Source organism: Podarcis erhardii (genome assembly GCF_964252035.2).
Source record: "Podarcis erhardii genome assembly, chromosome: 8".
Lineage (NCBI taxonomy): Eukaryota > Metazoa > Chordata > Lepidosauria > Squamata > Lacertidae > Podarcis > Podarcis erhardii.
Window position 1 is genome coordinate 33,568,532 of NC_138499.1, and position 27,256 is coordinate 33,595,787.

Here is a 27,256-nt window from a genome sequence, read left to right on the forward strand (position 1 = left end):
AGGGCAAAGTTACTGTATTGTAAGCTCCTTGGGGCACAGGCCTTTCATTCTTGTTCATTCTAACAGCACCATGTACATACTGTACTGTAGATGGTGACTTATATTGGGGTGTGCACTGACTTTGGATGAATCCAGAACTGAAGCAGCCAACTTTGAACAGATTTTCAAATCTGTCCAAAATGAATCAGGATCTTTCTGAAGTACCTTGAACCAAAGCAGGGACATCTGAAGTACTTTGGGGAGTTGGAAATTAAAAAAAAACACACACCACTGGTGATAATGTTACAAAAATTGGAACATTTCCCTCCAAGCTTCCCATATAAGGAAAGTGGAAGAGTGAAGGGAAGGGTAGGGAGAACTCTTTGGTGACTGACTGGTATTGGTGCTAATCAGAGGAAAGGATTTTACCAGAGTTCCCCAATTACTTTGTGCTGGTTGGTGAGTGGAGCTAGCCGGAGCAGGAGCCCCTTGTATATGGCCAATATGGCATTTAAAAATTGCTTTGTCAAAAATGTATATAATTTATGTCAAAACTTTAGAGACAGAGCACAGCCACAACTGATGCACATGGAGTAGGGGGTAAAATTAAATGTTCTGTAGTTTTTAAAGCAACCTGCTCATTCAAAACCAATACATCAGTGTGCAAGTTTTCTCCTCAGAGTATTAATATTCTGTTTGCAAAGAATCTTTGCACTCTTACTTACAACTAAGCTCCACTAAACATACTGGCACTTACTTCTAAATAAGTATACACAGGGTTGGCTTGTCAGTCTACCAGCACAGTCGGAAGGTGTGTGGTCCACAATGGATACATCATATTGAGGCTATTGCCTGGGTCATTTTCCTCTTCCTCATGACTATTTTTCCAGTTGCAATGCTACTATTTATGCATTTTCTTCTTTGCACTGAAAAGTGTTGCTTCACTTTATACTTACGCCAGCTGCACTTCAAATCCTTTTCCAATAAAGTTATTATAAAGACCCAAGGACAAGGCTGGGGGACTTGGCCCCTAGATGCTGTTGGACCCCAATCCTATCAGCCCTAGCTAGTAAAGTTGTAGTCCAAGAACACCTAGGACAGCCACAGGTTCTCCATCCCTGCTCTAAGCTTCACTCTTCATGACGCAGCAGAGCACATTTTCTTGAACCCACTACTCAAACGCAAGTGTACAAGTGATAAAACATGTTATTTTCTTCCAATGGAAGCTTGAAGTGATTTGGCATAAGGGGCCTGAGCAAGCCTGACAAAAACTATGTGTGCTAAAAAAAAAAAAAGGAGGGGTATCTGTGTAAGCGGACTGTCCCGTTGTACAATTTCTCATCAGTTTAGAAGACCGTCAACCCCACAGAATCCATCGACTTTTCTGCAGCCATCCAGTTAACTACCCAACTCCATAACTGTGTATGGGCAAGCATCGCATACAGCAGTTTGAAAGTACCTGTCAGGTTTAATAGCAAGAGCAGAGAAAGAAGGTTTAGTCTAAGAGTGACCTTTAAGTCCCTTGGCTCTTAAATGTGGAATGTGATTAAGTTCCAGAAGCTTAAAACGGCCCAGTTATCATCAGCAAACCATATCATATCTATACCCACAAGGGGCTTTTCATTTCAACTGCAGTCTTCCAAATATCAGAAAAAATATTATTGTGCAATCATTATTATTAGTAATAGTAAATCAATGTTAAATTGGCCCAATATATATTAAGTGCAGATGAGCTGATTTGTTTATTATGAGTACCCATAAATGGAATCTGCAAGATAATGTTTCAGTGCGGAATGTATGGATTTAGGTTTCTGGCCAACCATCTATGTCTTTTTCCAGGATACACCATTATACACACAGCCTAGTTATCTATTTCCCCCCTATAGTTAGTCAGCATATTACCCACAGAGCATGCTTAACCCTCAGTGGACTGTTTTCAATCCCTTTCTTAGGTGTCTACTTCCAAAGATGTTTGCACTTCTGAAAATCTTGGGATTCCAGCAAGCATGCTTATACCCTCTTTGTTATGACTATAAAAGGATTCATGTGGCTAAATAAATTCGCTTTTCTTATATAATGTGTATCATTATGTGCACACACACATAGGTGTTTGCTTTTTACAGCAGTATACGGAAGAAAACAAAAGCTCTATGAACACTTACTGATCATTCTAGGTTTTAGGTCTTTATATATCTATTCACATACATATAGTGATGTATATTTGTCTATATTATTTTTAAGAACCCTTAACACCGATCCAATTTTATTTTTTCATGAGAAACTATCTTACAGTATTCTTAGGCCCTGTATAGACAGCACATACAATAAAGTAGATGTAGATACCAGCAACAAGAACAAAAGTAAGTGAACACTGTTTCCATTCAGAGTACTGCAACAAGCTAAGATGTTTTCTATAATTTGCACTACAAATGCAACAAGTTTTAATGGTGTTATCTCACTATGCCAAGCACATACTAGAAGGATAAATGTCATTGGCCATGAAGAATTAATATTTATTCTGCTATTATGCCAAACCCACATGGGAGAACAAGAGATTAATAACAGTCAAATTTTGAAGTATTATGGTGGATATTTCCTACTCAAATTTCTAAGAACTGAAGCTGCAGATGTTCTACTCAGTCAAGCTAGTAATACCTCTATGTGGCTTTCTGAATCAACTGGTTATTTTCAATTCTGTGACTTTTAAAGACAAGAGCAAAGTGTCATGACCTGAAAGATGTGGGTTGATGCCATGTGATGTAGATTCCAAGCCAAAACACCACAAATACAAGCATCATATTTGGAAGTAATAACAAATACATAAACCGCAACGCTTTAATGCATGCAGATGCATTAGAGAGAGCCACTGCCATGTCTGCTGAGCATAGTGTTGTTTTAAAAAGTTAAAATAGTAGAGTCTCTAATCCAAAGCATCTTCTATGTTATTAGGTATAAGGAATACATTATTAAGAAATCTCTCAAGGTATCTGTAGCTTAACATCCAAAAGAGAACTACAACCTCTGTCTGATGCAATGGGTTCAAGTAATATTATTACACCAGGGATGGACACACTCTAAGAAACTGAGTATGAAAATTAAGTAACACACCAGGAAGCACAAGCTATTTAATCATAGCTGGAAACAAAGGAGAGGTCCCTTTAAATCTGTTTCTCCCTCCTTGCTTTTGAATTCCAAGTGCAAGATGTTAATTAAACTTTTAAAAACAGTGCAAACATAAATAAATGCATGCACAGGCATCATGAACGCACCATCAAGCTAAAAGATGTTTAAAATGCTTAAGCTAATGGAGAGATGCTTAGAGGTGCAACCCTCTTGTACAGAATCATCACCCCCCCCCCATGTTGATGGCGAGACACTTAACTTTCTTTTTGGAGAATAAGGCAGAAGAAAGTTCAGGTTGTACTGTATGCGAGAACAACCCCCATCAAATAGAGGAAGACTGGTGCCCTTAGCGCACTGAATAAGGCTGCTGAAAACAAGCGACAGCATGAGGAAGGCAGGGAACAGCTTAAGGAGAAATTGGATTCGTTTGGTATAATAATGTTTGGGCTGTATGCCATGGGTGTAGCCAGGATATTTGTTGGGGGGCAGGCCTTTTGTTAGGGGTGCAGAACCTCGGTTTGCTATGTATTTATATTTATATTTATTGATTGGGGGGCAGCTGCCCCTCCGTGGCCCCCCCAGCTATGCTCAGGCTGCACACCTCACTGTTCTGATAAAAATCTTTTCCATATTCGTCAGTTTAAAAAAAGTCAGGGAGTTAGAATCACGCCAACCTTACAATCATCATTAGCTAATTGTGTGGTTTGATTTTGCTGTCTCTGAAGTCAGCAATCAACAAACTACGGTCAAGAGATTGGGCCATGTTTTGAGCAGGAGTTCAGGGCAGACCTTTTCTCCTTACTTTGCGTGATGCTGAGCTGGAAGTCAGAGGAGCCTGACAAACTTGAGCAGTCTGCCTGTTTTAGCAGCAAAGCTCTCTTGAGTATCCAGCAGGTCTCACCCTTAAGGCGCCTGCCCAGCTCTGCTGCTATTCTCCTCCTTTTAAACTGACCCTGGCGGCTTTTCAGCATTACAGGATAGGATTATTGACTGAAATCTGTTTCTCTTAGTGGTAAGGGCTTGATGGCTGTTTGTTTGCAAAGTGACCCGACTGCCTCTTGGCAATGTTAAGGGCTGCCTTCAGAGGTGGTGGGGAAACAAGCAACCACCAAAATTCATTCATTTCAGCACTGATGTGGCAGCTGGAGTTTGGGTGGCAAGTTAAAATATTCAAGAAACTGTAAATGCATTGTTTATTTTTATCTTAATCATTATGTAACTTAATTTGAATGAAGTCCAGGAGGTACTATAAATATGGACAGTACGTACATAAGCTGTATGCACAGACTTACTTGTACCCAGTGTTTAAATATATCAAGCTGCTTGACAGCTTTCATATTGTTTATATAAAAGATGCCCCACTCACAGGTGAGCATGTACATCTCTTTAAAAAAAAAGCCCCAACTCACAAAACCTCCACTACACAACTGTACAACTATGTGTTTGAATATACTTAACACCTTTATGACTTTTTCAAAACCACCTTGGTTTAAAGGGGAGGGGGAGGAAGCAGCCAAACTGTCTTTTTAAAATTCAGGCTTTTCAGGCTATCATCAGGTTACTCTAGTCAAGCCATGGGGGGGGGGGAGGGGAGTGCAATGTGTGTTTCAGTATGATCCTCTACGAGGGGCTGCTCTCCTGTTTTTGACAGCTCAAGAAGCATATTGAACATGCACTCCACAGTTTGTCCAAGTGTGCACATTAGGTTACAAAATCGCTTCAATCCATCCATCCACAAGCAGTCATTCAGGAGGCATGTGGGTTATTCATAAAAAAAAACCCGTTTCTGTACATGGAAACAGCCTCCTTCTTCCCCGCCTCCAAACCCCCCCCCCACAACCACCACTTTTTCTGCTCATTAACCAAGAGAGCCCCCCTACCCCACCCCCTTCCTTACAAATATTTTTTAAAAGCATCTCCCCTGCCCTCTGAGTCCACTTGGAGCCATATGTCAGTCTCCAACCTCCTCTGCCACTACCGGGAGCGAGCATGATTCACGAGCGAGTCTTTTCTTCGCTTTCTTTTCTTTCCAGACTCCACAATGAGGCAGAAAATAACCCCCCGCCTCCCCTTTCCCGCTTACCTTCCTGAGACAGACCACGCTCAGCATAAACACTGGCGAGGGAAAGCACAAAGGCTCCGGAATCCCCTGCTGCCTTTCCAGAGGGGGTTGCTCTCAGGTTTCCTTTGCAAATGATCTGTTGACAATCCGCGGTGGCAGAGGCGAGAGAGGGAGAGGGAGAGATGGGTTTGTTTTGGTTCGGGAGGGGTGTGTGTGTGTGTGTGTGTTTCTCTCCCCACTCTCTCTCTTGCCCCTCGCTGATGATCCCCCCCCCCTTTGCTCTGTATTCCTTACTCCGAATCACCATCTCCTCTGGGATGGAGAAGGAGGAGGAGGGAAAGGAGCTGGTGCTGGTGGAGGAGGAGGCTGGAGAAGGCAAAGCAAGGGGGAAGCCATCCTCGCTCGTTCACTCGCTGTCCGTCCGTGCTGCGAGCGCTGGAGGATTGCAGGAGGAGGGAGTCAAGGAATTGCTCCTCCAGCCCCACCGTAATCTCCCCTTCGCTCGCATGTGATGGGGCGGCTGGTGGCCGCCGCTGCTCCTGAGCGCTGTGTGTGTGTGTGTGTGTATCTGCGGGTGGATGCGCCGTGCAAAGCGAGCAGCAGCCGTTTCAGCACAGCGTGGGGAAACCGACACGCTCTTTTTTCGCTCTCTCTCATACACACACCCTCTGTGCATGCACACGTTAGCGCGATCTGCTCTTCTGGGGTGCAACATTCACATCCCCAAGGGGGGAAGGGCTCTCTCGCCCCTTCGTCCCGTCAAACACAAGGGGTCCAATCACCCAAAGTCAGACACCAGCTCGATTTCACTTGCTTTGGACAGGGGCAGAGGGCAGCTGTGGGGTGGAGGTACCTAGTTTTCTCCAGGTTACCTAACGGTACCCAGCCCCCGCCCCCTCGAACTGTTCCGAGGCTGGTGGCTACCCCATCTCTGATGAACAGAGCTCAGCCCCAGGATGCCTCCCCCCACCCCATGCCAGCCCTGAGACGCGTAAAGTACTCCGAAAGAGAAAGGGCTTTGAAGCACGTGGACACGTGTCTTGCCCTCACCTTTCTTTCAGTCGTCAAGACTACCCAGCACATCGGTTTTCGCTTCTCTGTTGTTTTCCGGTTGGGGCCGCTTTGTTTACATTTTGTTTTGCAACTGAGTTGCTGTCAGTATTTCTCACAATGTGCGGCTGGAAATGTTTTGTTTTCCCCTGTGTGCAAACTTTTCAATAAATATATTGTGTGTGTGTGTGTGTGTGTTTATCAACTCACACCGAAAGAGGCAGTCTCTCTTAGTGGTTAGAGCAGGGCTACCCAATCAGATGCCCATCCATTAGCCAACGAAGTCCCTTTCTCCCCTGCTGAAATTAAGATTGAAAGAAGAAAGTGTTGTGGTATGTGCTTGGTTGTGGTGTGTGTGTGTGTGGTGCCCACAGCAGTTTCCTCAGTTTGCAAATTCCTCAGTTTCCTCAGTTTGGCAATTCCTGGCTGTTGGACTGTGAACTGGGAGATCAGCTTCAAGTCCCTGCTCAGCCATGAAGCTCACAGAATGACCTTGGGTGTGTCACTGCCTCACAGTTCAACCTGCCTCACAGGGTTGTTCCAAGGCTAAAAGCCAGGCTGGAAACCCATGTATGTCCCCCTTTAGCTCCTTGGAGGAAAGGCATTATTTAAATGTAATAATAAATAACATACGTAACAGGAGAACATGCAATTAAGCTAGGTTTACTAAGATCACTGTGGCAATCCTGCAGGGACCATCAGAGTTTAACCCCATAACTTTTTTTCTTTTCTTTCATGTGAAATGGTAAGAATGCTGCTGTTCTCCCTCTTCCCATGTACCTCAATCCTGTAAGGTAGTTTAAACTGAGGGGCAGCAATTGGCCCAGTGAGCTTCCTGGATGATTGGGGACTAGGACTCTGTCTTTGTCCAACACTCTTCACCAGTACACCACAGGGCTGTATCGAAGGTTCAATGGACAACATTGGGAGAAAGTGAGCTCCAAAATCAAGAGAGCCTGATTTTTCAGACAGGTCTGAATCCCACCCCTCTTCATTTTAGCAATTATGCAATGGTTTTGTGAGTAATGCTCTTCACACAGACACCGTTCAAAGATGCACATAGCCTCCCTCCTATTGCTTCTAATGCTCAGCACATTTCCTGGGAATAAACTCTCTTGATTTTAACGAGAGTAACTTTTGCATAAACACTTATAGGCCTGAACTTTATAATATCCTAATTCTGGGCTTGCATACTAAAAGCACATACGAGTTACAATCCCTCTGAAATGCACTGAAATGCAAGGGACTCTTACCAATTTATTTTACAAATTTATAAACACCTTCACAGCCTGAGGCTATCAAAGTAGTAACAAATTATGACTTTACCTTGCACGTTTCCCTTCACAGGTAAGGCAACCTTGCCACCTGCAAAACTCAGCCAAATTGATTGCTTTATCACCTATATATGCTGTTTTAAAGGGTTACTGTACTGTATATATTTTGCATGCATTTTGGCTGCAATTGCATTGCCATTGTCTGTAAGTTTTGCATTTCATTTCCCTTTGACGTCACAGTTTGAAATTCCACAGGCCATCACCCCAGCTGCCCCTAGTGTCTATATACCTGCAAATGAAGATTGCCCTTTTATGCATCCAGTGAAGTGGGCTGTAGCCCAACAAAATCTTTTGCATAATCAATTTGTTAGTCTCTTAGTTGCTTTTACTATTTTCTGAAATTCCTCACACATATAAACATACCTCACTGGTGGTCACCACTTGCAGTTTGGTACTTAACATACCGTACATCTTCTTTGGTGTAGGTCCAATTGATTTTCCTATGAACAATTTTTTAGTAATGTGTTGAATCTTAGCATGCTTCCAGAACATCTCACTAGAAGCATGTACGTTACACATGTCATTGTATGCATGATATGGAATGCAATTTGCATTAGAAACCTCTAGATTTGCTACTGTTAAGTCACAGAGCTCCTATCCAACCAACATGCAACTGTCTTCTCCCTTGTCCTAACAACTCCCGAGAACTCCAGCACTTTTCATTCTGTTTCCCTCTACCTTCGCATATGGGAACCCAATGATGGACTGCTTTCCCCAATGAAATAAATCACAGGTTTGCACTGACTATTTGCGATTATCCAAGATAAGCGGAGAGGTACAGATGAGAGCAGGTTAAGACGATAGATTGTATTGGCATGACAACATAATCATCTGTTGCTAAGTGGGAAAGGTGTGCATATCAGAGATAGGTGCAAGACAATGCGTGCCTGTCAACTTGCTTCTCAAACTGTAAATAGTTTAAGGCTTATTTTAGTCCCCTGCCTTTTCAATCGATATTTGATATCATAACAGTTTATTATGAATAGTACTAGCTCCTGTTTAAATTCTCACTTCCCTTAAGCCATTTTTCTTCAATGGATTTTTTAAAAAAATCATGTTTATTTAAAGAATCGTTTTCTTTATTATCCTTCATATTTTGGGCAACAGTTCTTTATGTATTTTGGTTGCATGAATTCAGCTTTTCCCCTGATTTTTTCTGCCTTTAATAGCTGGTTTTCCCTCCTCACCATTCCAAGCTACTGAATGGAATGATGCACAAGAAACCCATTTGTCCATATTTATTTTACCAGCTCTGCCATTTCCAGAAAGGGGAATAACTGGTGCATCAGCTGAAGCATGCAAAGGTGATCCTGGCCACAGCCATTGCCTACCCATGTCAGAACAACCCTAAATCCAAGAAGAGCACCCACACAAATGCAACCTGATTTTGGATGGAGTAGCATCACCAACAGCTTTCTTTTTGGCCAATACCAGCCTCATTTTGTCTACATTGAGTCTGTTTGTTAGACCATAACCAAACCATTACTGATCTCAGGAAACCAGATTCCTTAAATCTGTATCCCCCCCCCACATCTACATATTTGTTGTTGTTTAGTCGTGTCCGACTCTTCGTGACCCCATGGACCAGAACACACCAGGCTCCCGCAGCTTGGTCAAACTCATGTTCGTAGCTTCGAGAACACTGTCCAACCACCTCGTCCTCTGTTGTCGCCTTCTCCTTGTGCCCTCCATCTTTCCCAACATCAGGGTCTTTTTCCAGGGAGTCTTCTTTTCTCATGAGGTGACCAAAGTATTGGAGCCTCAGCTTCAGGATCTGTCCTTCCAGTGAGCACTCAGGGCTGATTTCTTAAGAATGGATAAGTTTGATCTTCTTGAAGTCCATGGGACTCTCAAGAGTCTCCTCCAGGACCATAATTCAAAAGCATCAGTTCTTTGGCGACCAGCCTTCTTTATGGTCCAGCTCCCACATCCATACATCACTACTGGGAAAACCATAGCTTTAACTATACGAACCTTTGTCAGCAAGGTGATGTCTTTGCTTTTTAAGATGCTGTCTAGGTTTGTCATTGCTTTTCTCCCAAGAAGAAGGCGTTTTAATTTCATGACTGCTGTCACCATCTTCAGTGATAATGGGGCCCAAGAAAGTAAAATCTCTCACTGCCTCCATTTCTTCCCCTTCTATTTGCCAGGAGGTGATGGAACCAGTGGCCATAATCATCGTTTTTTTGATGTTGAGCTTCAAACCATATTTTGCGCTCTCCTCTTTCACCCTCATTAAAAGGTTCTTTAATTCCTCCTCACTTTCTGCCATCAATGTTGTGTCATCTGCATATCTGAGGTTGTTGATATTTCTTCCGGCAATCTTAATTCCGGCTAGGGATTCATCCAGCCCAGCCTTTCGCATGATGAATTCTGCATATAAGTTAAATAAGCAGGGAGACAATATACAACCTTGTCGTACTCCTTTCCCAATTTTGATCCAATCAGTTGTTCCATATCCAGTTCTAACTGTAGCTTCTTGTCCCACAGAGAGATTTCTCAGGAGACAGATGAGGTGATCAGGCACTCCCATTTCTTTAAGAACTTGCCATAGTTTGCTGTTTGCATATATATAGTATATGGCAAATTATATAAATGGCTTATTTAACACTAAGGCTTGTGCTGCATCTTACCTGTAGGAGTTATAATGTCCTATATCAGGAATGGAGAACTGGATCTAGATATTCAACCAGATTGTTAACTGCCCCTCCATGCCACACACACACACCACGTTTAATAGTGGGTAGGGCTGTCATATTATTTGCAAATGGATTTTTCTGGAAACAAATAACATGGAATTGAACACTAAACTTGCACTATATTCCACCAAACTTCCATAGGTGACTTTTACATCATATGAAAGCTCAAATATAATTCAGAATGTAACAGAGGAAGTTGTGGAACTGGGGGGCAGGGGACTGCCATGTGAATACAGCCTCTCTCTAGCCTCATTTTTGTATTCTTTTGCTGTTGTTGTTTTTTTAGTCAAATGAAGGTGGTGTGCAATTTTAAAGGTGTCCTATATTCAAAAAACTAGTTAAGGCCAGTTTGGTGGAGAATTATGTGAAGTTTCTGCTTAAGTTGCAACACAAAATATAAACTCTCCATTGGCTACTCTATAATATTTGATTCCACTACGTGACATTCCATAAAATGTCAGCACATGGTGCAAACTGTGGGAGAGCCTAAAAAAGGATTTCAGGGAACCCTTCTCATGCAGTAAATTGTCTGACAAGTACTGAAGTATAAAACATTCTTGTGTATTTAATAGGTTGTTGTTGTTATTTATCCTCACAAAGCAGCTCAGAACATAGACAAAAACAAATAAGAGGCAGCCAAAATTCCAGATTAAAACAACAACAGTAACATTAGAAACACCATTAAAAATAGCAGTAGAACATGTGTGCTGCATCATTTGTGAAGGGTGAACGTGTATTATTTGCCATTTGTCCCTTAAAATAAAAGGCAATGACCTTATCCTTCCCATCTTGCTGTTTCTATGATTACTTAATAAGGTTCCAAAAGATCATAGCAGAATTTGTGCACTCATACATAAACCATACACAGAGCTCAGTGGAGCGATTGAGAGGTAGACCGAGGGATGTGAGACATCGCCTAGCCTTGTCATTTCACTTTTATTTATTATTTTGCTATGGTTTTTCATCAGATTTCTGTAAACAGGACTATTCAGTCAGTTGCCCTGAGGCAAAACCTGGTGAAAGTTGATAGGCCAGGATATTCCTGTGATGTGCTTCCATGGGAGATAATTGTTAGATCAATCTTCCTTAATTACTTGTGAAGTACTTAGAATTCTAGAATCATGATGGCTAACCCTGATGGCTGTATTCTGCTTCCACTGTTGGAGGCAGTATGTTTCTGAATTCTACTTGCTGGAAACTGAAGGAGTGTAAAGTGCTGTTGCACTAAAGTCGCAGGGCTTCCCAAAAGCATCCATCAGTGCCTTCTCATGATTTAATGAAGGCTAGGAACACCTGAAAACTCCAATAGGGGTCACATGCGCACCCCGGGAGCAGGCAGGGAACACTCTGCCACTGGACAGATGATAATGATAATGCTTTTGTATTTACCTTACCTTTTACCTTAACAACCCAGTGTGGGTCACAATAACTTCAAATACAACATTAAAAACAATTTGAAACAAGTTAAAATAACACACATAGGGTGTGTATTAAATATATGTATACACTTCAAGTGCCACAGGGTAGGATAAAGAGGTATGTCTTCAGCATTTGATAAAAACTATTTACAGAAGTTGCTAGACACACCTCTGTGGGGATAGAGTTCCATGCCACAGAAAATGCCCTCCCCCAGTCCACCTTCTGAGAGTGGCAGAACTACCTAGGGCCCCTCTGTTGATCTTAACATCCAAAAGCAGGGCTGGCCCAAGACATTTTGGCATCTGAGGTTGACCCCCAAATGGTGCCCCTCTTCCCGCCAGGGAAGAAGGGGTGAGGGCAGATCTACATAAGAAACAAGGGGAAATATCAAGTGGACCCTGTTGCCTGAGATGGTCACCTCACCTTGCCTCATGGGTAGGCCAGCCCTGCTCAAGAAGGTGTAGGGAAGGAGGCGATCTTTCAGATATTCTGGGCCAAAGTCATTTAGGGCTTTAAAAACTAATGTGAGCACTTGGAATCAGGCCTGGAAAGAAACTTGCAGCCAATGCAGCTGTTTTCAAACAAGGATTATACAAATTCTAAAAGCAATGCCTGCCAGTAATCTGGCCACACTGCATTTTGGACCGACTGAAGTTTCTCAGTTGTTTTCAAGGACATTCCCAGGCAAGCACATTGCAAGAATCTGGTCTGTAAGTCGTAGGAATAAAATTCCTATTATAATCATCATACAAGAGGATAAGGGCCATCATCATCAATGTATCACAATAGCTACCCCTGCAGTAGGGCATGGGTGATAGGGACTTAACTGAAAATGTGGGTTTTGAGGGATTTGAACAAAGTAAGAGAGGTGGCATTGCACAGGTATTCTGGGAGGCAGATCCAAGTATATAAGGCAGCAATGAACAAAGAGAATGGGGAATCGGTAGAGAGTGGTGGAGGAGTGGATAATGTTGGCAGGGATGTAAGAGTGGAGAGATAAAGACCATGGGGGATTTGAAAATAAGCCAATAAACTTGTGATTGATCTTGGAGCAAACAAGCTGGCAGTGTAAGGATTTAAAGTAGGGGTGTCAGGGAATCAGAACGAGAAGAGAAGTGGATGATTTTGGCAGCAGAGTGCTGGAAAGACACAAGAGGACCAAGGAATTTATGTACTCCCTTTATTTTTGCAAAATCATGTCCACTCATGCCTCTGCAAGGCTCTCTGCAGTTGGGAAGGCATTTAGGATGACTTTTCAGGCAGGCGCAGAAGTGGGAGAAGACAGCAACTACACCCATTCCTGACTGGCAGTTGATAGCCTATGTGCTGAATCTAGAGCATTGGGAATCCCCTGCAGTCAAATCTGTTATTTATTATTATCAACACCTGCCATTCACTAAGGTCCCAAGGTGGGTTGCAACATTACAACACAACATTACCACTAAAAGGAGCCTTCTAAAACCAAAGAGACTTCCAGGCTCAGCCAACCTTTTCCCAGCTAGAAAAGAAGACAGAAAGAACAGGAGCACATGCCTTTTCTCACCACTGGTGTTTCCAGTAGTTGTGCTGCCAGGCTAGGCAGCATGAATACGATCAGGAGCCAACAGCCAACTCCAACTATGACAATGTTTGCAGAGGAGCATGGAGAAGGAGAAAATAAGTTGTTTTGGCCTTCTTCATGTTCTGCTTTAGATGGGTCTTCTAGCTACAGCCTGCCCATCTACATACTCTAGTCACACAGCTGCTTTCCATTATTTTGTAAAGTCACTGTGCCAGTGGCTTGATAAATTATTTCAAACAAGCCCTGTGGTTTTCTGTTGGTTCTTTTTCTTTCTGTTCCCACTTCTATTAATGGAAGTTTACCAGACAAGATTATCAAGAAGGAGAGAAGCAGTTCAGTGAAAGCAAAGTACACATCCAGGAAGGACAAGTCATGGGCAAGATGCTGTTTTCAAATGAACCACAACCTTCAGGATTTGGGCTGTTTTTAGAAAATGAAATTGATTCCTGTTCCTTTGTTCTGCTCCAGCGGCAGCCTCTGAAGTTTTTAGATTTTTAGCCAGGGACAAAACTGGACAAACATGTAGAAAGTGCTGGGAGGGCAGAAATCATCTGCATAAATTAGAGATCACAAATAGAAAAAAACAAAACACCTTTGAACTGTATAAGAAAACATTGATAAAATGACAAAAAGCATCTCACTTTCTCAAGCTGACTTTGTTCAGATCTAGACTTTGGATAGTATCCAATGGAGTGAGACACAGAACAGATGTATTGAAATCGGAGATCCATTGATTTCAGTGGGTCTGGCCTGAGGATGACTTCCTGTGCAATCCTAACCATGTCTTCTCAGAAGTAAGGTTTACTAAATTCAATGGGACTTACTCCCAGATACATGGTTTTATAACTGCAGCTTTAGTATAACCGATAGCTGAGTATATAATATTCTAGCTGACAAGAAGAAAAAATCCTTTAGGAGACTCCCATCATGTATGAGAGTTTGCATAATATGCTCCTGCTTATAGCAATTTTGCTTGAAAGAAAAATGTAACTGAAACTAAACTGCAGAATGTTGATCATGGTGTTATGAGTTTGGGGTAGGGGGAAGGGGGCTGTATGCAGAGGCCCTCCTAACCCCTGGATCCAGCAAGTCTTAAAATATAAGTAAGGCTAGCTTCCTGATGAGGTGATTGCTTGGGCGATGGTCCATTAAGGGAAACAAAAGAAAGCGGCTCTGTGTGAGGTGGCAAATGGGTGGGAACTCACGGTTAGTTAGAAGGAAAAGCCAGAATTGAGTTGCAGTGATGTGATCTAGAAATAAAACAGCAAGCTTGAGAGGGAGTCAGAGCAGCACCTAGAGATACCAGTATTTCCTTTGGTGCCCATGAGAGGTTTCAGTAGATATCGTCTCAAATGGATACATACATGTTAAGTGTTACTGGAACACAGGAAGTAATGTGGTATATATAGGCAATGCTGACTACCAAGAAAAACTACAATAACCCATTCTTAAGTAAAAAAACCCATGGTTTTGGGAAACTTGTTTTTAGGCCACTCTGTTTAACTGGCCCAACCTTCTCCCAGTACTAAAGTCCATAATATTAAAGGGCTTTTTAGTGAAGGCAGATAGACGAAAATCAGACATCCACTTGGTGACAGCAGTGAAGAAAGTGGGGTCATATTGGCTGGTTTATTTGCCTCTTTTCCCTCTCTCATAGTGCAGGCTACAAGCTCTGCTGCCATACCCCTTCTTGTATAATTGCATCCAATTAACTGCTTATTCCTAGACATTGTTTCTCTGCTTTGCTTCTTGAATCAGTGGCTCTCATGGGCTCAGTAGATTCTTCCGGATGTTGTTAAAAGTCAACGTAAGCTCCCTTTGGTAATATTACATAATCATAACCATGGATCTTTCCGCAGTTATGTCAGATATTGCGTGCCATACAAGACGATAATATACTGCAAAGAAGATGGCACTGTATTAAATGTAAAAAGGAGATAAAAATCTATTTCATGTGCTTATATTCTCATCCCTATCTGAAGAGCCCTAACTAATCAGTTATATACATAGATATAATTTCTAACATTTGCATGAATGCGATAAATATCAATTCATTTGTATATTTAGATCAGGATGTTCTTATTCTGGAATTCTCAGCTTCAAGTATGTAAATACTTTGGGCCAGTTTACAAGGAAAGTCTCTCCCCAAGGCTCCAGGTGTTTCTGTGGCCAGAATCTATTCATGTGGACATTTATTTATTTTATAATTTTTTGATACTGCTTCATATAATAAAAAACTAAGTAAAAACAATAAAAATACAGCAACAATATTCAATAAAATAAAAAGCAAAGCTATGCATCACAAATAACCCAGAGAATTCAAAATTAAGAGCCATAGGGTTTTATCCAACCCAGTCCTACTCAGCATAGACCCATTACTGGACCCAAGTTAGTCATGTTTATTTCCATGTTGTCTACTCTGAGTAGGGCTAACAATGGATACAATCCATTGGTGTTTTTTAGAAGCCACACTTAGAAGTCAGAAGAATGAACACAAATTATCATGTGAATTATTTTGTTGAGTTAATCTTTCCACAATCATAACATTGATTAAAAAAATGTATCACATTATGAATTAGTGATTTTTTTCTTTTATATTTCATAGAGCTAGCGCAACAGACAGACCTGCCTTACATTTTCAAAGGCAGTCCTTCATTCATAAGGACGTAAAGCATTTTCATGAATGAAAGTTCATGGATACATTCCATATTACAATTCAGAGACACTGGAGAAGTCTCTCCTACATTTGAATGATATGCAGTACAAACTTATGTTCTTTTCTTCAGAAGTCCTAAAGTGTTCAATGGAACTTAATTCCAGGTAGGAGTAAGCACTGCAAACCTGTATATGTGTATTAAGAAGTAACTCCATCCTAAACATGTCAGTTCTGGAGTAGCTCCATTGATACAGTGGGGATTATTCGCAGGTAAGTGTGCAATTTATGTCTCTAATATTAGTGTCTCTAACAGCACGAGGCATATCTAAGCTATATTTCTAAGCCTCATTGCAGCTGTAGGTTGCAATCCTATACCCACTTGAAGTCAAGAGGACTGCTGAGTGAGTAGACATACGTTTGACTGTGCTATTAAGAACTTGGTAGCTCTTGTGGGTTCTATCAAAGACTCTTTATGTACACATCAATGACTATTCAGACACAGTTCATGCATGGGAAAGAAAAAAAGATGTTTGAAAAATGACCTGGAATGCTTGGAAGTTCCTAGAAAGTATCATAGAGATTTCTGCTGTGTTATGCACAACCCACCCCTGTTTCAAACTACCACTGGAGTAGTAAAAATGAAGGGTTTAGTCAGTTTTACTACTCATGGGTGTTTCAGAGTCAGGTCACTCCAAAAACATAGGAAGAGAAGTCAGTTGGCATAATGGACATAAGGCAGCAGAGTGTTTAATATTCAAATCTATGTGATGTACAGTGGGACCTCGGGTTAAGAACTTAATTTGTTCTGGAGGTCCGTTCTTAACCTGAAACTGTTCTTAACCTGAGGTACCACTTTAGCTAATGGGGCCTCCTGCCGCCACGCAATTTCTGTCCTCATCCTGAAGCAAAGTTCTTAACCCGAGGTACTATTTCTGGGTTAGTGGAGTCTGTAACCTGAAGTGTCTATAACCTGAAGCGTCTGTAACCCAAGGTACCACTGTAGTTATTGTTTCCGGATTGGGTGGGATGAGAAATCTAAATAAATACTACACTGATAATGTATGCATGTCCTAGTCGCATTGCACATCACACCAGTTGTACTTTTGACTAAACAAATAAACACATTTGTTGGAATTGCTTTCTCATTGCCCTGTCAGTTTGTGTAATCATTTGCATTAATAGGTTGAAAATAGTTCTGGGTTGATAGGGCGGCATTTTGCATTTATGCAAATAGAGTAGGTCTAAAGGAGGCTCTTCATCTTCCATTTGAGAATCATCATGATCAGACTTGGATTATTTCACATATATTAGAATGCATATTTCTGACAAGTATTTTTAAGGCATATTTTCTGTGTCTGCCTAAAACACTTAAAATTATATAAAAATGACTGCAGGAAAACAGCAACAATGGGATATACACTAATAAATGTATAAAATAAAGACTGACAAGGCTAGACCTATCCCTGATGACATCTCATTTATCCCTTAGACCTATCCCTGATGACATCTCATTTATCCCTTAGACCTATCCCTGATGACATCTCACTAACATATTGTGTTAGGCATGGATGTGTGCAGGGGGAAGCCTCCATACATAGTTCCTGGGAGCTTGAACATGATCAGGTAAAGTGCATGGTGAGAGCTTATGGCTCACAGTAAATACTTTACTTAGCCTGGCTAAACCAAGAGCTAAGCTATATAGCTTTATTTGTTTTTTAAAAATTGTTTAAAATATTTTCTTTAAAATATTCATCCTTACAGATAGCAGGGTGGCATGGCTAAACTAACCTACCATAAAAAATGCAGTAAGAAGAAAGAAAGCAATAAAAGATATTTTTGAAGCAATTAAAGAAACAGAGCAGACTAAAAGCACAGCCAATGATTAAAATGTCAAATGGCAGTGCCAGTCTTATTCTACACCTCTATGGGGAGGGTATTCTACAACCAGGGCACCATCACAAGGAAGGCTCTCTTCTTTGTTGCCACATAATTTCCTCCCTTTGCAAAGTTACTTTGTAATAGAGCCTCAACTGACAATCTTAAGGCATGGGAAGAATAATATAGGTAAATAATTCCATCAATTTGAGACCCCATATATTTAGGACTCTACAGATCAGCACCAGCACTTCCAATTAGGATTGGATGCAAATGGGCAACCAGAACATCTTTTTTGTAATTCCACTTGGCTGCTGCATTTAGAATTCTGGCTAATTGCAGCTTGCTGGTCATCTTCAAGGACACATATTTCAGTAATCCAAGCAGGAGGTTGAGAAAGCATGGATCATCATGGGCAGACTATGTCTGTCCAGGAATATTACAGCTACTATCACCCTGTTCAGATGTTCTTCGAAAGTGGGGGAATAATGTGCAGATGGGAAGTGGGACTAGTGTGCTGAATCTACTCCAATGTCCCCACCACCTTCCACCCTAACCTTTGTGCGTTGAATGGGAAGATCTGAAATGGAAATGTTTGTGGATTAAGCTGATTGCATGAAGAATCCTGCTTCAGTCATTCTTGATCAATGGAAAAAAGGTGCTAGTTTGAGAGGAGCATGGCCCCACACCCCTTACATATGTTGTTCCCACACATTCTAAAGGAACACCTGGACAGTCTTATGCAAGTAAGCGCTCACATAAGGTTCCTATACAAACAGAAAGGAGGCAGAAATCACTAATAGGATATTCTGGGTGAATACAGATGGTCAAGTTGAAATGATGGATTTGATTTATTATTGCTATCTCACTTTTCTGTCCATGGACACACAAAGCCTCTTGCAGAGTTAAAACCATCAAGACAATTAAAACAAATAAAATGCAGTCATTTTTTATGAATCCATTAAAAAATTACCATGTGGGGAAATTCACCCACTTCTTAAGCATGTGTAGCAATATCAACTACTGTGGCTGGCTTTGTTGCTCCTCCCCTAGTTACTGAATTGTTATGTTGCTATGGAGTGAAGATATCTCCCACCATGCATTGCTGCAGTGTTTTGTTACCCCTACTTGGTCAGAAGTGGATGGTTGATATGCTCTCACAGTCTTAAAATTTTATTCATGCTGATCATGTTTCAAATAAAATATATTCCTTCTCTTTGGAGAATATCTCTTTCTCTTTAAAAAATACAACAGTGTCTGGTTTTTTAAAAAGTTTCTCACTTTTAAGTCTGTCACCTCCTCTGGTGCATTGCTTTTAAGCCTGTGAAGACGTTCTACATTTTGAACATGCATAGTCAATTATTTTATAATTATACTATGATGTTGATAATCCCTTTAAACCATGATCTATGCTTTAGGATGTAATTAGGTGATATCACCCTTGATATCTTCGATTAATTTATGAGCAGAGGGCGATGGTTAGCTTACAAATTTATTGTAATGTATGATGCTGGTCTTTTGTTTTTGTTTTGCTTTGGTTCCTGGTTGTCTTCTGTAAGTTTTGGCGGTTTAAAATTTGGAGGTTTAAGTATATTATGTTGGTATGGGAAATTGTCATGTGATGGGCCAATGGCCGTAATAAAGATCAATCCAATACTATGATGTCCAGACATTGCACACTTCATACATTTCCATAAGGAAACTAGGTCTGAGTATGAAGTCTATGCATATATGCACATCATAATTACAACATAAACAGTCAAGGATGGAAAAATGTCCTAAAAAGTCTTACGTTTACACATGGAAATCACTATCACAAACCACCCACACCCCACGTTACGACATACAGAACCATAAGAGATACAACTATGGCTTTTACCAGAGAAAGAACTCTTTTTATTATTAAAGAAATTATTATTATTATTATTATTATTATTATTATTATTATTATTATTAACGCAGGCCAGAACTGATATAAATAATGATGATGATAGCAGCTTCATGATAACAGAAGATATTTCCATCTTACAACATAACATAAACAACACTTGGTATAGAAATATTAAATTTAAGAACCGAAAAGCATAGAGAAAACCAGGGGAGACTAGAATTTCTTTAAAATACAACTCTAGTCATGCCTTCCCTACTTGTGACAATAAATATGCCACATATTATTAATTTGCCAAGTGGTAAATGTCAGGAAATTTAACCACTTCATAAGGCCCACAACCTTTACCACACCACAATGTGGCATGGGTTCTCTATATATGTTCAGAAACATGTACATGCAGGAACTCTCTACATGTGTTCTAGGGAATGCACATAAGTTGGGGGCGAGGGTCTGCCACCATACTGCCAGTCCCTCATGCATTCATTGCATGTACTTAGAATGACTGAAAGGTCTTGTGTGTGGTTGTTTAAATTGCTGGTGTATGAAATACTGGTATCAGAAAAGACTAGTTGTCATGAATCATATCATGTTCAAGTATGTCTTATATGTTGTGCATGTGTAGATTCTCAAATATGGAAAAGCAGCCAAATGTTCAGTACATTTGGTCACATGGGCCAGTTGATACTTTGCTTGTGATTGTCTGGAATGTCTTTGTGGAGAAATAGTATGTCTGGAAGAGTCCTAATAAAGGTCCAGAACTAGAAAACAAAAGTTTCTCTTGCTCCAGGCTACTGAAACCTTCTTGCAGCTTTTTCTTGAATCTGATCTATATGCTGCTCCCTCTAATGGATCTGTATGGAACAGCACAGCACTTGAATAAGGGCTACAATATCAGATGGACATTTGTAGCAGTTTCTAATAGTGTTTAAATATAGAAGGAAACAAATGCAGAAGAATAATAGGCACACATGGGGACAATGTGAGGACTTTGCATAAGGGTAACAAGGGACAGAGGAACAGCTGAAAATTAAGAGGCATTGTGAGTGCCCTGAGGATGAATGAGTGAGAGTGTGCAGAGATGATGTTACTTTAAACAGCAATTCCTTCACATACACGCCCCCCCCCCCCCGCGCCATCATGCAGAGCAAATCCAACTTCCTCCATTACACAACAAATCCAACAGATGCACCTATATGGGATTGCAACACTGATCTCAATCAACTGCCTCACATGCTTCTCACTAAATAAAAAATGATTTAGAAAGATCAGGAACTCTTCTCTTTGCTGCTACCTTTTAGATTTTCAGCGATAAGGTAGCCTAGACACATACATATATGCATCATTTTATTTGTATGCCGCCTTTCCATAGCCAAAACCATGCTCAAGGTGGCTTACAACAAGAATAAATTACATAATTACAAGCATAACAAAAGTAGTCATAAACAGTAAATAAAACATCAAAACGTACACAACCAAATTGAACTATTTCCACATAAATTGTAAGAACCAAAACAAAGATACAGAAATGTAACATCAATAACAGCAACAAATCCCCCTAAACAATACCCCAGCCCAAGAGTCTGTACGACAGCCTCAGCTTTTGTAGCTGGAGTCAGTCAGGGCCCCATCCTCACAGGCAGGCCCATTTGGGAGGTGGGGGGCAGCCAGGTATATTGGTCCCAGCTTTTTTAAAAAAAGGATTCTTGAAAAGCCACAAAAAGGACTCCTGACAGTTAAGTCCAGTCGTGAACGACTCTGGGGTTATGGCGCTCATCTCACTTTACAGGCCAAGGGATCCGGCGTTTGTCCGCAGACAGTTTTTCCAGGTCATGTGGGCAGCATGACTAAGCTGCTTCTGACTAATGGAACACCGAAACCAGAGCAGAGCATGGAAACGCCATTTACCTTCCCACCGGAGAAGTACCTATTAATCTCCTTGCACTTTTTGGGGTGGTAGGTTGGCAGGAGCTGGGACTGAGCAACAGGAGCTCACCTCATCGCGGGGATTCAAACCATCAACCTTTTGATTGGCAGGCCCAAGGGTCAGTGGTTTAGACCACAGCGCCACCAGCATCCCTATATATAAAACACACAGAGCTTGGTCTAATATACACATTTTTTGTAAACAATCTTCCCTAATATAATGTATTCTGGCTTGTTATTTTCACTAATATATGCATTTTTATATAGAAAAGCTGAATGGCAAAATTTGGCAAAGTACTGTAGTTAAAACAATATACTTTAATGCAACTCTGTGCTAAGAAAGCAGTGCAAGGTTTCTTGGTGCCTGTCTCTAAACCCGAGATACAACAGCGAAAAAAATTGATAGACGTTCTCCAGCAAGGAAAACCAGATTCAAAGAAGGAATATAATTTGTTGCATGAATCTTACTAACACAAAAGCAAAACAATCAGATTGATTATGCTGACTCCTAATGTTGTCTCTAAATTGCCTGGGAAAACCATCATATCATCGTATTGCATGTCTCAATATTAATGTTAATACTGTTAGGCAAACAGAGCCAGCATATTTAAGTCTAGTAATTAATCACGTTTATCATCATCCTTCACATCACTATGCAAGAGCTCAATAGGAAATTAAAATTAAAACATTTTTTTAATCCAGCAAATGATTTTTCAACTACTTTGAAGAGCAGCATCTTCCACTCATGTGGATGGTGCATTTATAATGATAATGCCAACAATACTAATAGCAAGAATAATAACAGTTAAATGCTCTGTTGGAAAAACAATTTTCCTCATCCACATTCTAGCATAACTCACCATGTTTAAGAATGCTTTTTCAGAATACAACTAGAAGTGGATTGTAAAACAGGACCACGTAAAGCAGTTAATGCAAGAAAATGTATATTCGGTAAGAAATGATATTTGAATATTGGTTTGGGGAAAGATGAAATTTCACATACCCCACTCCAAGAAAGAATAGTTCTTATACTCCAAATAATAGAGTGCATTTCCAATGATTTTGTCCCATCAGAACAAGGACTTCCACTTGCACAACAGACCTTCCCCATCTTCTCCCTTTGCCCCACCGCTCTTCCCAGGCTGAGATTAGAAAAAGCAACATTCCAAATATATATCCTCATGACTGCCAGATCCCTTTAAGCCTAGCCTCTACTTCAAAAGAAATAAAGTTAATAATCTGTGTAATTTGTTGGAATGGAAATGCATAAAATGAAAGGCTTTTAATATCTGATTGTTATTTCGTTTTAACTTTTAGAAAAAGTCTGCAGCTGCATCTCCTCCTTTGCATATGTATTAGCTGCTCCTAGTTAGAATTCAGATTTTGATTTGTTCCCATCAGGGTGAGAAATAATGATTAGGAATAGTATATTTCCATGCAATAAAAAATGAATTATTATGAGTATGAAAAATTGTATCCAGCTGCCAAACGGTTTATTGTTTTGTGAAGCATGGCACAACATGGACAGCAGCCATTCATTATGTTGGAGTGTCAACATAAACAGGTAATAATAATATTTAAATAATGCAAAAATACAGAATAGGGAATATTAGGATGATAACCTGTAGGGGCAATTTGTAGTAAATTTAGAGTGCAGATACTACACAGTGATGACAACATCTCTTCATATGCCATAGAAACAAAAAGTCAAATTCATTTCAGAGATAACACTATTTAAGTGGCGGTAGAGGAAGACTGATTTTTTTCTGATACAATATTGATAGGTGGACAAGATAGTTAAATATTCAATATGCTACACCCAATAGTGGCTTTAGGACAGTATAAGTGCTTTTTTCTGTATAAGGCAAGGCACCCCATTTTCACCAATTCCTCCCTACCAACTGCAGCCATCTATGCCATGGCATAGCCCATGCTGTTCTAAAGAGTTTTCCAACCTTCAGGAGCAGCTTTTGGGGGAATAATAAAATCATAGAATTGGAAGGGACCCAAGGGTCGTCTAGTCTAACACCCTGCAATGCAGGAATCTTAGCTAAAGCATCCATGACAGATGGCCATCCAACCTCTGCATAAAAACCTCCAAGGAAGAAGAGTCCAGGACCTCCCAAGACCATTCCACTGTCAAATAGCTCTTAATGTCAGGAAGTTTTTCCTGATGTTTAGTCAAAATCTCCTTTCTTGTAACTTGAAACCATTGGTTTGAGTCCTACCATCCATAACAGGAGAAAACAAGCTTGTTCCCTCTTCCATGTAATAGCTCTTGATATATTTGAAGATGGCTATCATATCTCCCCTCAATCTCCTCTTTTCCAGGCTAAACATACCCTGCTCCTTCAACTGTTCCTCATAAGGCTTGGTTTCCAGACTCTTGATCATCTTGGTCGCCTTCCTCTGCATCCGTTCCAGCTTGTCAACATCCTTCTTAAATTGTGGCATCCAGAATTGGACACAGTATTCCAGGTGTAGTTTGACCAAAGCAGAATAGACTTGTATTATTATTTCCCTTGATCTGGACACTATACTCCTGTTGATGTAGCCTAGAATAACATTAGTTTTTGCTGCTGGATCACTCTGCTGAATCATGTTAAGCTTGTGGTCCACCAAGAGCCCTAGATTATTTTCACATATACTGCTAGTAAGCCATGTGTCCCCCATCTTATATTTCTGCATCTGGAACCATTAATTAGTACTCTTTGGGTTTGGTCACTTAACCAGTTACTAATCCACCTAACTGTTACTTAATCCTGCCCACATTTTAGCAGCTTCTCTGCAAGAATATTATGGGGAAATTTGTCAGAAGCCTTTCTGAAATCATGATACACTACATCCACAGCATTTCCCTGACCCACCAAACTTGTAACTCTATCAAAAAAAAAAATAAAAAAAAATCCTTCTGGGTCTCATGTTGGGTCTTAGTAACCACAGCATCCTTTTCTAAGTGCTCAGTGTTTAATTATCAGCTCTAGAAACCTTACTAGTACCAACATCAAACTGTTTGGTAGTTACCTGGGTCTTCTTTTCCGCCCCCTTTTTGAGGGTGAGGACAACATTTGCCTGCCTCCAGACCACAGGAACTTCCCCTGTTCGATAATTCTCAAGTATTATAGGCAAAGGTTCTGAGATTGCACCCACAAGTTCCTTTGGTACCCTTGGGTACAACTCATCTGGCCCTGGATATTTGAATTCATTTAAAGTAGTTAAGTGTTCCCTTTACCACCTATTTTCCTATCTTGGGCTGCAGCCCCAGCTTTTCATTGTTTATTATGTTATCACTGTTTTCCTTTTAACTCCTACATATGAGGAGAGACCCTGGCTAATCAAAGTCCATGATTAGGAACTCAATTTATATATATTTTTAATGGGAGAGATGTTGAAATTTTTATCGCCTTCAGTCTTCAGGAAGCTACCTGGTTGGGAGCTGTGGTGGCAGGAAGCAAATCCTGATACTAATTTTGAGCTTACTTTTGAGGACTTGTGACTTAGAGTTTGCATCCTGAAATTCCCAAGGTGTATGCCACCCACCACCAGACGTGAGATCTGTCAGTTTGCAAGCAACTTCAAAATAGTGGCTATATGAATGTGAACTCAGAGACACTGAGAGCTTCCGGCTGGAGTCTATAGGAACTCTCTTTCTGTGTACACATGCTCCCTGCTTATCTTCTGCCTGTTTTTAAGAGTCTCTTGCTTCCAAAAGCCTCTGCTTGTATATTTGTAAATAGAGCAAATATCACAAAGACACCTTTATGTCTCCCAGTGCGCTCTCTCATCCAAAGGGCACTAAATCCTGTAATGCTGTTGCTGTCCCTTTTCAGTGCTTGGGGAAACAGGGAGCATGTCACGTTGTTTTAAAGAATGCACATATGGGGCTGAGTTCATCCTGCCTGGTGCCAGCTGGCCTCCTTGACTCCCAGGGGCGTTTCCTGGAAGACTGGCAAATATTGCTGTTGCTGTCAATCCTGCCTGGGAATCCCTGTGGTCCAAACAAAGTTTTGACTTTTGCATGAGGTTCATGCAACAGGAGAAACTCCACATAAGAGACCCTGGTTACATTAATCTCTCCTCTGAAACTGCTTGACATTAAACCTGTTCTACTCTTCAGCTCAGAAGATGAGAGCTATACAGTATATATTTTCTTAGAGCTGAACCACTAGCTGCTTTCTCCTTCACTGGGCCTATGCTGGTGTCCAGCACTCCCAGGGTCATGTTTTCCATGCACTGCCACTTCAGGCTAACTTAGCAAGCAGTACACGTTATGGGCATTTTATGGAAGCAGGCTGGATTATGTAAACGGTTTGCAAATAATTTATTGCAACATAATGAAATACACAGGAAGTTTGCTCCGTCTTGCTGTGTTTTCTTAATTGGCCATTTTTACATAGCCAATATATTAGATTAAAACATCCTCATAATAAAAACGCCCACAGCAGACAGGACAATCTTAAATTTTTGCATATGACACAACATTCAACTGATGATGGAAAAAAACCTGTCCAGTTCAGAACAGGTTATGTTTCTGAGCCTTTATTGAGAACTCACTAGAAAAGTTCTGGCATTTTCTATGGCCTTCCCCAATGTTACTAGTCTAGGATAGTTATAAGCCTTCTCTTCCAGTTTCTCTCCTTCCTCTTTTTTAAAATTTACCAGGTAGGAAGTAGGGAAAACAGCAGCCAAGAGGGCTGATTAAAGCAAAGGTTCTTGAGTTTATTTGATGAAGAATTATTGGCCATATTTATGATATCAGCAGTATTAATAGTATAGCATCTAGATCAAGGGAAGTAATAGTGCCACTGTATTCTGCTCTGGTCAGACCTCACCTGGAGTACTGTGCCCAGTTCTGGGCACCACAGTTCAAGAAGGACACTGACAAACTGGAACGTGTCCAGAGGAGGGCAACCAAAATGGTCAAAGGCCTGGAAACGATGCCTTATGAAGAACGGCTAAGGGAGCTGGGCACGTTTAGCCTGGAGAAGAGGAGGTTAAGGGGTGATATAATAGCCATGTTCAAATATATAAAAGGATGTCACATAGAGGAGGGAGAAAGGTTGTTTTCTGCTGCTCCAGAGTAGCGGACATGGAGCAATGGTTCCAAACTACAAGAAAGAAGATTCCACCTAAACATTAGGAAGAACTTCCTGACAGTAAGAGCTGTTCGACAGTGGAATTTGCTGCCAAGGAGTGTGGTGGAGTCTCCTTCTTTGGAGGTCTTTAAGCAGAGGCTTGACAACCATATGTCAGGAGTGCTCTGATGGTGTTTCCTGCTTGGCAGGGGGTTGGACTCGATGGCCCCTGTGGTCTCTTCCAACTCTATGATTCTATGATTCTATGAAATGTTCTTGCACACTGCAAGAAAAGTTAAAGGGTGCCTTGATATATTAAGCCACAATAATGGGTGCATCAGCTTTATGCCCAAATAGCAAAAAGGGTTACTTCCTGTTTCAGTCCCTCTCTACACACCAGCCTATGCATTATTTATCCATTTAAAAATATTTAAATCTGACCTTATAAATGGGATATATTTCAAAATGCACAACACACAGTGGCTTGACTTCAAAGAACTATATCATAATAGTTGCATAGATTTCTTGCAAGTTTTCTTTTTTGCTAGAAGGTGTGGAAGACGGCATGCCAGAAATACAAAGGGTTAAACAGACACTCAGATTTTGGAA

The 27,256-nt window shown here is 40.8% G+C and overlaps 1 protein-coding gene across 2 annotated transcripts in view; it reads right to left on the reverse strand.

Moving 5' to 3' along the window:
- KCNB2 (potassium voltage-gated channel subfamily B member 2) overlaps positions 1 to 27,256 on the reverse strand; it is a 236,327-nt gene that overhangs the window by 153,007 nt on the left and 56,064 nt on the right. Inside the window, exon 1 of one of the 2 annotated variants that reach the window (XM_081874117.1) lies at positions 5,186 to 5,776. The exons of the other annotated variant lie outside the window; for it this stretch is intronic. The gene's annotated coding sequence lies outside the window, so the exon portion shown is untranslated. Of the gene's footprint in view, positions 1 to 5,185; positions 5,777 to 27,256 lie in introns of those variants that run through there. 2 annotated transcript variants of the gene reach the window in all.